The sequence below is a fragment of the Capra hircus genome, chromosome 13, assembly GCF_001704415.2.
Source record: "Capra hircus breed San Clemente chromosome 13, ASM170441v1, whole genome shotgun sequence".
Taxonomy (NCBI): domain Eukaryota; kingdom Metazoa; phylum Chordata; class Mammalia; order Artiodactyla; family Bovidae; genus Capra; species Capra hircus.
In genome coordinates, this window is record NC_030820.1 from 43,180,183 (window position 1) to 43,190,923 (window position 10,741).

Sequence of the window (10,741 nt, forward strand, 5' to 3'; positions counted from 1 at the left end):
ATCACCAGTCAAAAATCTACAATCAATACACAAAAATGAGAGAGAAAGGAACACAAGCATACAACTAAAGAAAATCTTTAAACCACAAGTCACTGTTGTTCAGTTGCTCAGTCACGTCTGACCCTGTGACACCATGGACTGAAGCATGCCAGGCTTCCTTGACCTTCACCATCTCCTGGAGTTTGCTCAAACTCAAGTCCATTGAATCGGTGATGTCACCCTACCATCTCATCCTCTGTCGGTCCTTTCTCCTCCTGCCTTCAATCTTTCCCAGCATCGGGGTCTTTTCCAATGAGTTGGCTCTTCACATCAAGTGGCCAAAGTATTGGAGCTTCAGCTTCAGCATCAGGCCTTCCAAAGAATATTCAGGGTTGATTTCCCTTAGGATTGACTGGTTTGATCTCCTTGAAGTCCAAGGGACTCTCAGGAGCCTTCTCCAGCACCACAGTTGGAAAGCATAAAGTCTTCAGTGCTCAGCTTTCTTTGTGGTCCAACTCTCACATCTGTACTTGACTACTGAAAAAACCATAGCTTTGACTATCTGGATGGACCTTTGCTGACAAAGTGTTATCTCTGCTTTTTAATCCACTGTCTAGTTTTGTTTTAGATTTTCTTCCAAGGAGCAAGTGTCTTTCGATTTTGTGGCTACAGTCATTGTCCCCAGTGATTTTGGAGCCCAAGAAAACTCCAAGTGATTTTTGTCACTATTTTCATTTCCCCCCATCCATTTGCCATGAACTGATGAGACCAGATGCCATAAACTGTTTTTAAATGTTGAGTTTTAAGCCAGATTTTTCATTCTCCTCTTTTACCTTCATCAAGAGGCCAGGCAAAGAAGAATAAAAGAATGGCACAAAACTAGGGGAAAGAAAACAGAAAACAAGTAACAGAATGGCAATTAGTACAATCCTATCAATAATCACCTTAAAAGCCAATGGAATAAGCTATCTGGTCAAAAGATGGATTCGCTGATTGATTAAATAATAATAATAATAATAAAACACAAATCTATCTATATGCTGCTTACAAGAGACTCACTGCAGAGCTATGTGTCTTTAGACACAGAGACTGTCAGCAAAGGGGTGAAAAAGACATTTCACAAAAATGAAAATGATGAGACAGTAGGGGGTGGCAATACTCATATCAGACAAAATAAACTCTAAAATACAGTCTATAACAAAGGGCACTGAAGAGCATTACAGAGTGTTGAAGGGGTCAATACAGAAAGAGAATATAACATTGGTTAACATATACGCACCAGGATGTTGAGGAGTATAACTGATGCTGTCGCTCCATCAGCATGGCATTTCACCTCGAGTATGTCTGTGATTAAGATCATTTGTATTTTTACCTCTACTCCTTTGCAGACCTCAGTCATGGGCAGTTTTCCATGCTTTGGAAAGGGACAGCAGTTATTGTTTTAATTAATTTCTGAAAACCAGGAGATCACAGACTCTTTTTTACTTTATTTTCTGCAGGACATACAGTTTCTGTGGCAAATAAATGCTGAGGTACAGAAAATGCCATACCTTTTTATTGTTACATACATGTGACAGTAAATCTGGGGTTTGCTGGATGGTGAGGAATGAATGAGCTCCCTTCCACTGATATACCAGATCTGTTGTGTACATTGGACGTGTCATGCATGCAAGGTCAGGGTTCTTCTCTGAAAGGGGGAACTAAAGATGTTTTAGAGATGAAGACCACAGTCTTTACTGAAAGCGACTTCAAGAGTTTGTGAACAAATAATAAGATAAATGACTTGAATATCTGTATATTAGAACAATAGTCCTTGATACCTGTTTCTGCTGTGAATGCCAAAATTCACGTGAAACCTTCCAGGTACTGTCTAAGAGAGACTCTTTGTGGTCTGGAGAATAAGAAAAGGGTCTTCTGAAGTGGAGGTCTTTTCTCCCAGCATGGCCCCAAGCTGTCCTCCATTCACATACTCGTATAGGCCATTATGTTAAAACTTTTTCACTTGTTTCTCTTTTATATCAATAATTAGATGCTGAGATCTCAAAGCAGTAACTCTCTTTTTCCCTGGAGCTGAGCTGACCACCATTCAGGCAGCTGGACTTGAATGCACAAAGGACTTGCAACAGTGGGTATTTCTGTGGAGCTAAGTCCCTGATGATGGGGATACTCCCAAGTCTTGGTTCTGTATCTAGAATAGAGTATGTTCTTCAGCCACCCTTTCCATGAAAGAGCATGTTTGAAATGAAAAACTGTGCTTCCTTCCCACTCATCTGAATTTGTGGATGGAAGTCATAAACACTATAGTGAGAAGACTTTTCTAGTTACCAGATCAAGAACAATAGATGTACTTACTTCAGGACATGAAGACTGTGTTTTTATTGAAGATGGATTGGATGAACACTCAGCAGATATTGAAATGCATGTTACCTAAAAAGAGCTCCTTGAACGCTTATTTGAGAATCTGAGCATTTCTTATACATTATTATCAACTCCTTCTATAAAAATATGATGTTTATTGATGTAGCACTTTATTCCTATTGTGATCTGATCACACTTATCCTCTGATTGTTACTGGCCTTCAAGTTCCCTCAAACTCTGAGATCCGGTAGGTGTAAGAATACAAAGATGAAGAAGAACAGGTGGTGGTTCTGAGACACGGAGGGGAGGGAACAAAAGCAGGAACCGTAACCAAAGCCCAGGTGATCAAACACCAGGGCCATCATCACCTGGAGCTTACCATCATCCTGTCCCCACAGTTACTATGGTTTGGGATGCACTGTGTAGAAAACTGAAGACAAAGAGAAACAGAAGTTGATATTGGAGGGTGTGGAGAGAACACACAAGAGTGCTTGGTGCTATATTTGTGGAAAAATGTGTTTCCTTTCCTGTGTGTTGGCTGCTCACACAGACAGCAACAGTTTCTACCATGTCCATGTCTGAGTGAGGGAGTGAAGTTGCTCAGTTGTGTCCGACTCTTTGCCACCCCATGGACTGTAGCATACCAGGCTCCTCCATCCATGGGATTTTCCAGGCAAGGGTACTGGAGTGGTTTTCCATTTCCTTCTCCAGAGGATCTTTCCAACCCAGGGATCGAACCCGGATCTCCCACATTGCAGGCATACGCTTTACCGTCTGAGCCACGAGGGAAGCCTTGTCTGCTGGTTGGGAAACACTAGGACTAGTTCAGAAGAAGGCAATGGCACCCCACTCCAGTACTCTTGCCTGAAAAATTCCATAGACGGAGGAGCCTGGTAGGCTGCAGTCCATGGGGTCGCTAAGAGTCAGACACGACTGAGCGACTTCACTTTCACTTTTCACTTTCATGCATTGGAGAAGGAAATGGCAACCCACTCCAGTGTTCTTGCTTCGAGAATCTCAGGGACGGCAGAGCGTGGTGGGCTGCCGTCTATGGGGTCGTACAGAGTCGGACACGACTGAAGCTACTTAGCAGCAGCAGCAGCAGCAGGACTAGTTTAAGGTGTAAATCCAAATGCTCTTAGAAAATGATTTGAATTCAGTAGGGAAGAGAAATGGCGGTAGCCAAGACAAACTCAGAAAGAGTGAGGAAATAAAAACACTTTACATTTTGCATCACTAGGCAGGGATAATCAAAAGTTTAATTATGGACATATTAAGGATTAAAAAGTAAAGATCACCAAGAGACCTTGGTGAATCAAGCAATTTGAAATAAGGTTTTTAGGGTGTTTCCAGGAAGTTCCATGCTATTCAGCTTTATCGGAAATACAATTTGCAAAGAATTTTTTCCCCTTTCTGTGGATTGTCTTTTCGGTCTCTTGATAATTTCTTTGATACAAAAACATTCTGAATTTTGACAAAATTTATTTATCTGTTTTTCTGCCTGTGCTTATTATGAAACATCAAATCTAGTATCCTGAGGCCTTCCCTCTAGTTTTTCTCCCAGCAGTTTCATATTAGTGTCTTGTATGCTTAGGTCTTTGATGCATTTTGGTGTGTATATGTGCGTGTGTGTGTGGTTTTGTGTGTGATATAACTTAATGGGTAACTTCTTTATTTTGAATATAGATATGAAGTTTATTCAGCACTGTTTGTTAAAAAGACTGACTTTTTCCCATAAACGGTCTTTGCAACCTTGTCGATTATCATATATTATGTTTGTTTTTATTTCTGTATAAGTTCTATTTCATTAGTCTTTGTATCTGTCTTTATGCCATTACCCACAGTTTTGGTTATAGTAGCTTTGTAGTTAATTATAAAAGCTCAAATTGTGAGAAACCAAATTCTGTTCTCTGTTTTTTCTTTACTTTCTTCTTTCCAAGATTAATTTCTTCCTTTTCAAAATTGTTTTGTCTATTCAGTCTCCTTTGTAATTCCAGATGCATTTTAGTGTTAGTTTTTCTACTTCCCATTCCCCCAAATAATGTTGGCATATATAAAGTTCAATCGAATGTATAGACAACTTTGATTAGTTTTCTCATCTTAATATTAAGTCTTTCATTCATGAAACATAGTTGCTGTCTTTACTTCCTTCAAACAAATTTATTATTACTAATCATTCTTTTTTTCTTTTTTTTTTTTTTTTTTGCCTTCTTGGTTATTTCCAAATGCATTATTTTTTCACGTTTTTTTTCCAGTGGAATTGCTTCAAAGTTTTTCTTTTCAGATTGTTCATTCTTAGTGTATAGAAATGTAACTGACTTTTCTGTTTTGATATTGCATCCTACACCTCTGTTAAAATTATTTATTAGCTGTAACAGTTTTTTGTTTTATCTTTATGGTTTTCTACATACATGATCATGTCATCTCAGAACAGAGATAATTTTCCTACTTTTGAATGCATATTTTTTATATTACTGTAGCTGAAACTGATGATTGCATGTTTACCATGAGTGGTAAAAATTGGTAAAACTTTTATATAATTGATCTTAACCAAAAATGCTTTCAGTCTTTTATCACTGAATCTGATGTTGTGGTTTTTCATGTATAGGCTTCATTATGTTGAGAAAGCTTCTTTCTATTTCTGGTTTATTGAATTTTTTTATTATAAAAGGATATTGAGTTGTATCACGGTCTTTTTTCCACATCACTTGTTATTATCATGAGATTTTCCCCCTTCTTTTTGTTAATATGGTGTATTGCTTTTACTAAAATAAGTATGTACACAGTTGTTGCCCAGGTAAGAGTCTCATTTGGTCATAATGTATAATTTTTAGTATGCTCCTGAATTCAATTTTTGAGTATTTTATTGAGAATTTTTGTAGCAATCATCATCTGAAACATCTGTTTGTAGTTGATTTTTCTGTAGTATCTTTGTCTGCAATTGGTCTCTGGCTAATGCTGGCCTGATAGAATGTGTTGGAAAGTATTGCTTTCTCTTCAATAATTTTTGGAGAATTTAAGAATGATTGCTGTTAATTCTGCTATAAATGCTCAGCAGAATTTACTAGCGTGATCATCTGGCCCTGGGCTTCTCTTTCTTGAGAGTCTCCTAATTACTGATTCAATCTGCTTGAATAAGTAGGAGTAAGTCTACTCAGGCTTTCCGTTCCTTCAGGATTTTGGCTTCATAGACTGTGTGTCTCTAGAAATTTTCCATTTCAACTAGATTATTCAGTGTGTTGGCATACTGTTGTTCATAGCATCTCTTTCTATTTCCTCATTGGTCTTCTGTCTAGTTGTTTTATCGATTATTGAAAGTAGATATTAATGTCTCCAACTAGTGCTATAGTGCTGTCTATTTTCCCCTTCAATTCTATCTATCTTTGCTTCATATATTTTGGAACTCTGATGTTTGGCCCATCTATGTTTGTAATTTCTCTATATTCTTGGTGGATTGACCATTTATCAGTATAGAATATCCTTCTTTGTCTTGTCTTCCCTGGTGGCTCAGTGGTTAAAGTGTCTGCCTCCAATGCAGGAGACCCAGGTTCAATCCCTGGGTGGGGAATATCCCCTGGAGAAGGAAATGGTAGCCCACTCCAGTATTCTTGCCTGGAGAATCCCATGGATGGAGAAGCCTGATAGGCTACAGTCCATGGGGACGCAAAGAGTCAGACACGACTGAGCAACTTCACTTCATTTTCTTTGTCTTGTCACAATTTTTATTTTAAAACCTTTAAATGTTGTCTGTTATACACAGAAGAATTATACAAAGAAAGATCTTCATGGCCCAGATAATCATGATGGTATCCTCCCTCACCTAGAACCAGACAACCTGGAATATGAAGTCAAGTAGGCCTTAGGAAGCATCACTGTGAACAAAGCTAGTGGAGGTGATGGAATTCCACTTGAGGTATTTCAAATCCTAAAAGATAATGTTGTTAAAGTGCTTCACTCAATACTCCAGCAAATTTGGAAAACTCAGCAGTGGCCACAGGACTGGAAAAGGTCAGTTTTCATTCCAATCCCAAAGAAGGGCAATGCCAAAGAATGTTCAAATTACCACACAAGTGCACTCATCTCATATGCTAGCAAAGAAATGCTCAAAATTCTCCAAGCCAAGCTTCAATAGTATGTGAAACGTGAACTTCCAGATCTTCAAGCTGGATTTAGAAAAGGCAGAGGAACCAGAGATCAAATTGCCAACATACAATTTGCTCATCAAAAAAGCAGGAAAATTCCAGAGAAACATCTACTTCTGCTTTATTGATAACGCCAAAGCCTTTGAGTGTGAAGATAACAACAAACTGTGGAAACTTCTTCATGAGATAGGAATACAAGACCACCTTAGGTGCCACCTGAAAAATCTGTATACCGGTCAAGAAACGACAGTTAGGACTGGACCTGGAACAATGGACTGGTTCCAAATTGGGAAAAGAGTATGTCAAGGCTGTATATTGTCACCCTGCTTATTTGACTTATATGCAGAGTATATCATGCAAAATGCCAGGCTGGATGAAACACTAGCTGGAAACAAGACTACCAGGAGAAATATCAATAATCTCAGATACGCAGATGATACCACCCTTATGGCAGAAAGTGAAGAAGATCTAAAGAGCCTCTTGATGAAAGTGAAAGAGGAGAGTGAAAAAGCTGGCTTAAAACTCAACATTCAAAAAGCTAAGATCATGGCATCCGGTCCCATCACTTCATGCAAATAGATAAGGAAAGAATGGAAACAGTGAGAGACTTTATTTTCTCGGGCTCCCAAATCACTGCAGATGGTGACTGCAGCCATGAAATTAAGACACTTACTCCTTAGAAGAAAAGCTATGGTCAACCTAAGTAGCATATTAAAAAGTAGAGACATTACTTTGTCAACAAAGGTCCATCTAATCAAAGCTCTGATTTTTCTAATAATCATGTATAGATGTGAGAGTTGGAATATAAAGAAAGCTGAGGGCCAAAGAATTGATGCTTTTGAGCTGTGATGTTGGAGAAGAGTCTTGAGAGTCCCGTGGACTGCAAGGAGATACAACCAACCATCCTAAACAGTCCTTATTCACTGGAAGGACTGATGCTGAAGCTGAAACTTCAATACTTTGGCCACCTGATGCGAAGAACTGACTCACTGGAAAAGACCCTGATGCTGGGAAAGATTAAAGGCAGGTGGAGAAGGGGACTACAGAAGGAGAGATCATCATTGGATGGCATCATCGACTCAATGGACTTGAGTTTAAGAAAGCTCTGGGAGTTGGTAGTGGACAGGGAAGCCTGGCATGCTGCAGTTCATGGGGCTGCAAAGAGTCAGACACGACTGAGCAATTGAACTAAACTGAGTGTGGTCACACCAGCTCTCTTTCAGTTACTGTTTACATAGAATGTCTTTTGTCACTTTTTTCTTTCAAAGAATTTGTGTCCTTAGATTTACAGTGAATCACTTATAATGACATAAATTTGATATATTAAAAAAAATCTATTCTGACAATATATACTATTTGAACTTGGAGTTTATTTACATTAAACATAATAACTGATAGGAAAATACTTTTGCCTTTTTATATTTTTTGGTGTGACTTAGTTCCTTATTTCCTCCATTACCACTTTCCTTAATGTTCAGATGATTTTTCATAGTGACATCTTTGATTCTCATCTCTTTTATATTTATGTTCCATATACTCTATTTTATTTTCTTTGTTGTTATCATAGGAATCACATATAACATTGTTAAGTTATAATAATATCTTTTGAAAAGAACAGAGAAACAGTGAGAACGTCAACAAAGAGCTAGAAAATATAAAAAAAAAGACTCAATGAGAGCTGAATAACACAATAGATGAAATAAAAAGTACATTAGAAGGAGTTAACAACAGGTTAGCGAATACAGACTAATGCATAAGCAAGCTAGAAGACAGAATAATGGAAATCAGTCAATCAGAACAGTAAAAAGAAAAATCAGTTTTTCATAAGCGTGGTCTCCTGGGACAACATCAACTCTAGTAACACTCACAGAGGAGTAGTCCCAGGAGGCGAGTGAGAGAAAGGCACAGAAAAATGCATTTGATGAAATTATGACAGAGAATTTCCCAAACCTAAAGAAAGGAAAAGACATTCAGGTGCCAGAAGTACAGAGAGTCCCAAACAAATGAAACCAAGGAGACCCACACCAAGACTTAAAACTGTCAAATATTAAAGAGAAAATTTCAAAGGGAGCAAGAGGAAAACAGAGTCTCATATAAAGGAATCCCACAAGGCTCTCAATTGATTTGCAGCTGAAATATTATAGGCCAGAATGGAGTTACATAATATATTTAAAATACTGAAAGAATAAAAATATCTACAACCAAGGACCTTCTAGCCAGTAATACTGTCATGCAGAACTGAAGAAGAGATAAATAGTTTCCTAGAGAAGCACAGCTGAGATCCTCACTAAACTGATCCTACAGTAAATGGTAAGTGTCGGTCTCTCAGTCATGCCCGACTCTTCGCAACCCACCCCATGGACTGTAGCCCGCTAGGCTCCTCTGCCCATGGGATTTCCCAGGCAAGAATACTGGAGTGGGTTGCCATTTGCTTTTCCAGGGGATTTTCCCAACTCAGGTATCAAACCCGGGCCTCCTTCATTGCAGGCAGATTCTTTACCATCTGAGCCACCATGGAAGCCTGTTTTTTTCTTTGAAAATAAAAGGCTATTTCTTATAGAAAATAAGGAAATACAGAAAGGGAAAAAAAAACCCATAGCAAAAGCAAATATATAGCAAAGGAAGTGCATGTACCACTGAAATAAACTAGTAAAAACTATAGTAAACAGTTAAGAGATAGACTTGAAGATATAAAGCATGACATCCAAAACACAAAACACTTGGAAGTGATGTAGATCTTTCAGTGTGTGTGTGTTAGTCGCTCAGTCGTGGCCAACTCTTTGCGACCCCATGGACTGCAGCCCACCAGGCTTCTCTGTCCATGAGATTTTCCAGACAAGGATACTGGAGTGGGTTGCCATTTCCTTCTCCAGGGGATCTTCCTGATCCAGGGATCAAACCCGGGTCTCCTGCACTGCAGGCAGATTTTTTACCAACTGAGCTACAAGGGAAATGCAGATCTTTCAGAGTGTGCATGAACTTAAATGACATCTGTTTTAAATAGATAGATACAGTTATAAAGGACAGTGTTTTCAACTATCAGTGGTGGGAAAGCTAGATATCCACATGTAAAAAGAAGTTGGGAGTTGACCTTATAGAAAAAACAACTCCAAATGCTTCTGAGATCTAGACACACAAAATATAAATATGAAACTCGCAGAAGAAAACCTCTGGAAAAAGTTTCTCATCATTGGATATGGTCACAATTTGGGGGATTTGACACCAAAAGTACAGGCAATAAAAGAAAAAATTATTATTAGTCTTTATCCAAATTCAAAACTATTTTGCACTGAAACAAATTACCAGAGAGGGGAAAGACAAACCATGGGATGGAAAAAAAATCTTTCAAATCATATTTGTGATAAAGCTGTCAACACTTTACCACACATTGTCTTTGCTCAACTGACAGACATTGCATGGTATCCCTTAGTCATTTTTGTTGCCTATTTCCATAATATTATTCTTGGTTATACCTTCCTGTTGATACAACATTGGGATTTTTTATATTTAATCACTTTACTTGAGTTTATCTTGAATACCACCTCTTCTCTCCTAAACTCAGAATGTTTTCTATAGTGTTTGGATTTATGCCTTGAAATAATCCTTGAACTAATCTTTGGCCATCTAGGGTTTGGAGTTGAGGTTCTTGCAGATCTCCTGCGGGTCCCCCTGGGTTCACAGCAGCTATGGGGCTGTGACCTCATGGGGTTGTCCCAGGGCTGCAGTGCTCAGTGCATGGTGTTCACGGGTCTCTCCAGGGAGGACCTCCGAGCCCCTGTCCCCGCTCCTCGTCTGGGGCCCTCCCAGGGACTCAGTCCTGATCCCTTCTCTTCCCTTCCCACCCAGCTCCGTGTGGACAGTTCTTTACAGCCTTGGTGTGGACAAGGCTTCCTGCTAGTGTCGTGTGTTTTCAGGAGATGGGACCCTGATGTGCTTCTGGGGGAGCTGAGCTCAGCGTCCTCTTGCCCATCTGGAGCTCCTCCCAGGACAGTGTGTGACACTCACTGTTCACTAAGTGTGGCTCCTGTGACTGTTCAGGAAGAGTTGGTGCCGACTTATTTTCTTCCTTTCCTGGACCATGGTTTCCTTTTTCTTTTTTTCTTTCTTTCTCCCCCTTCTTTTCTTTCTGTCATGTGTGTGTGTGTGTGCGTTCCTGTGTATGTGTGTGTGTGTATGTATTCCTGGGTGTGTATGCATTCATTGGGTACTTGAAACAACAGGCAACTACTCACTCTTGGTTGATTTCCTCCACCTCATGACTG

General features: G+C 39.1%; 1 non-coding gene across 1 annotated transcript; it reads left to right on the forward strand.

Annotated features, from left to right (window-relative positions):
• On the forward strand, positions 5,834 to 5,905 carry TRNAW-CCA. Its single transcript has one exon. It is a non-coding gene; the product is annotated as a tRNA-Trp (tRNA).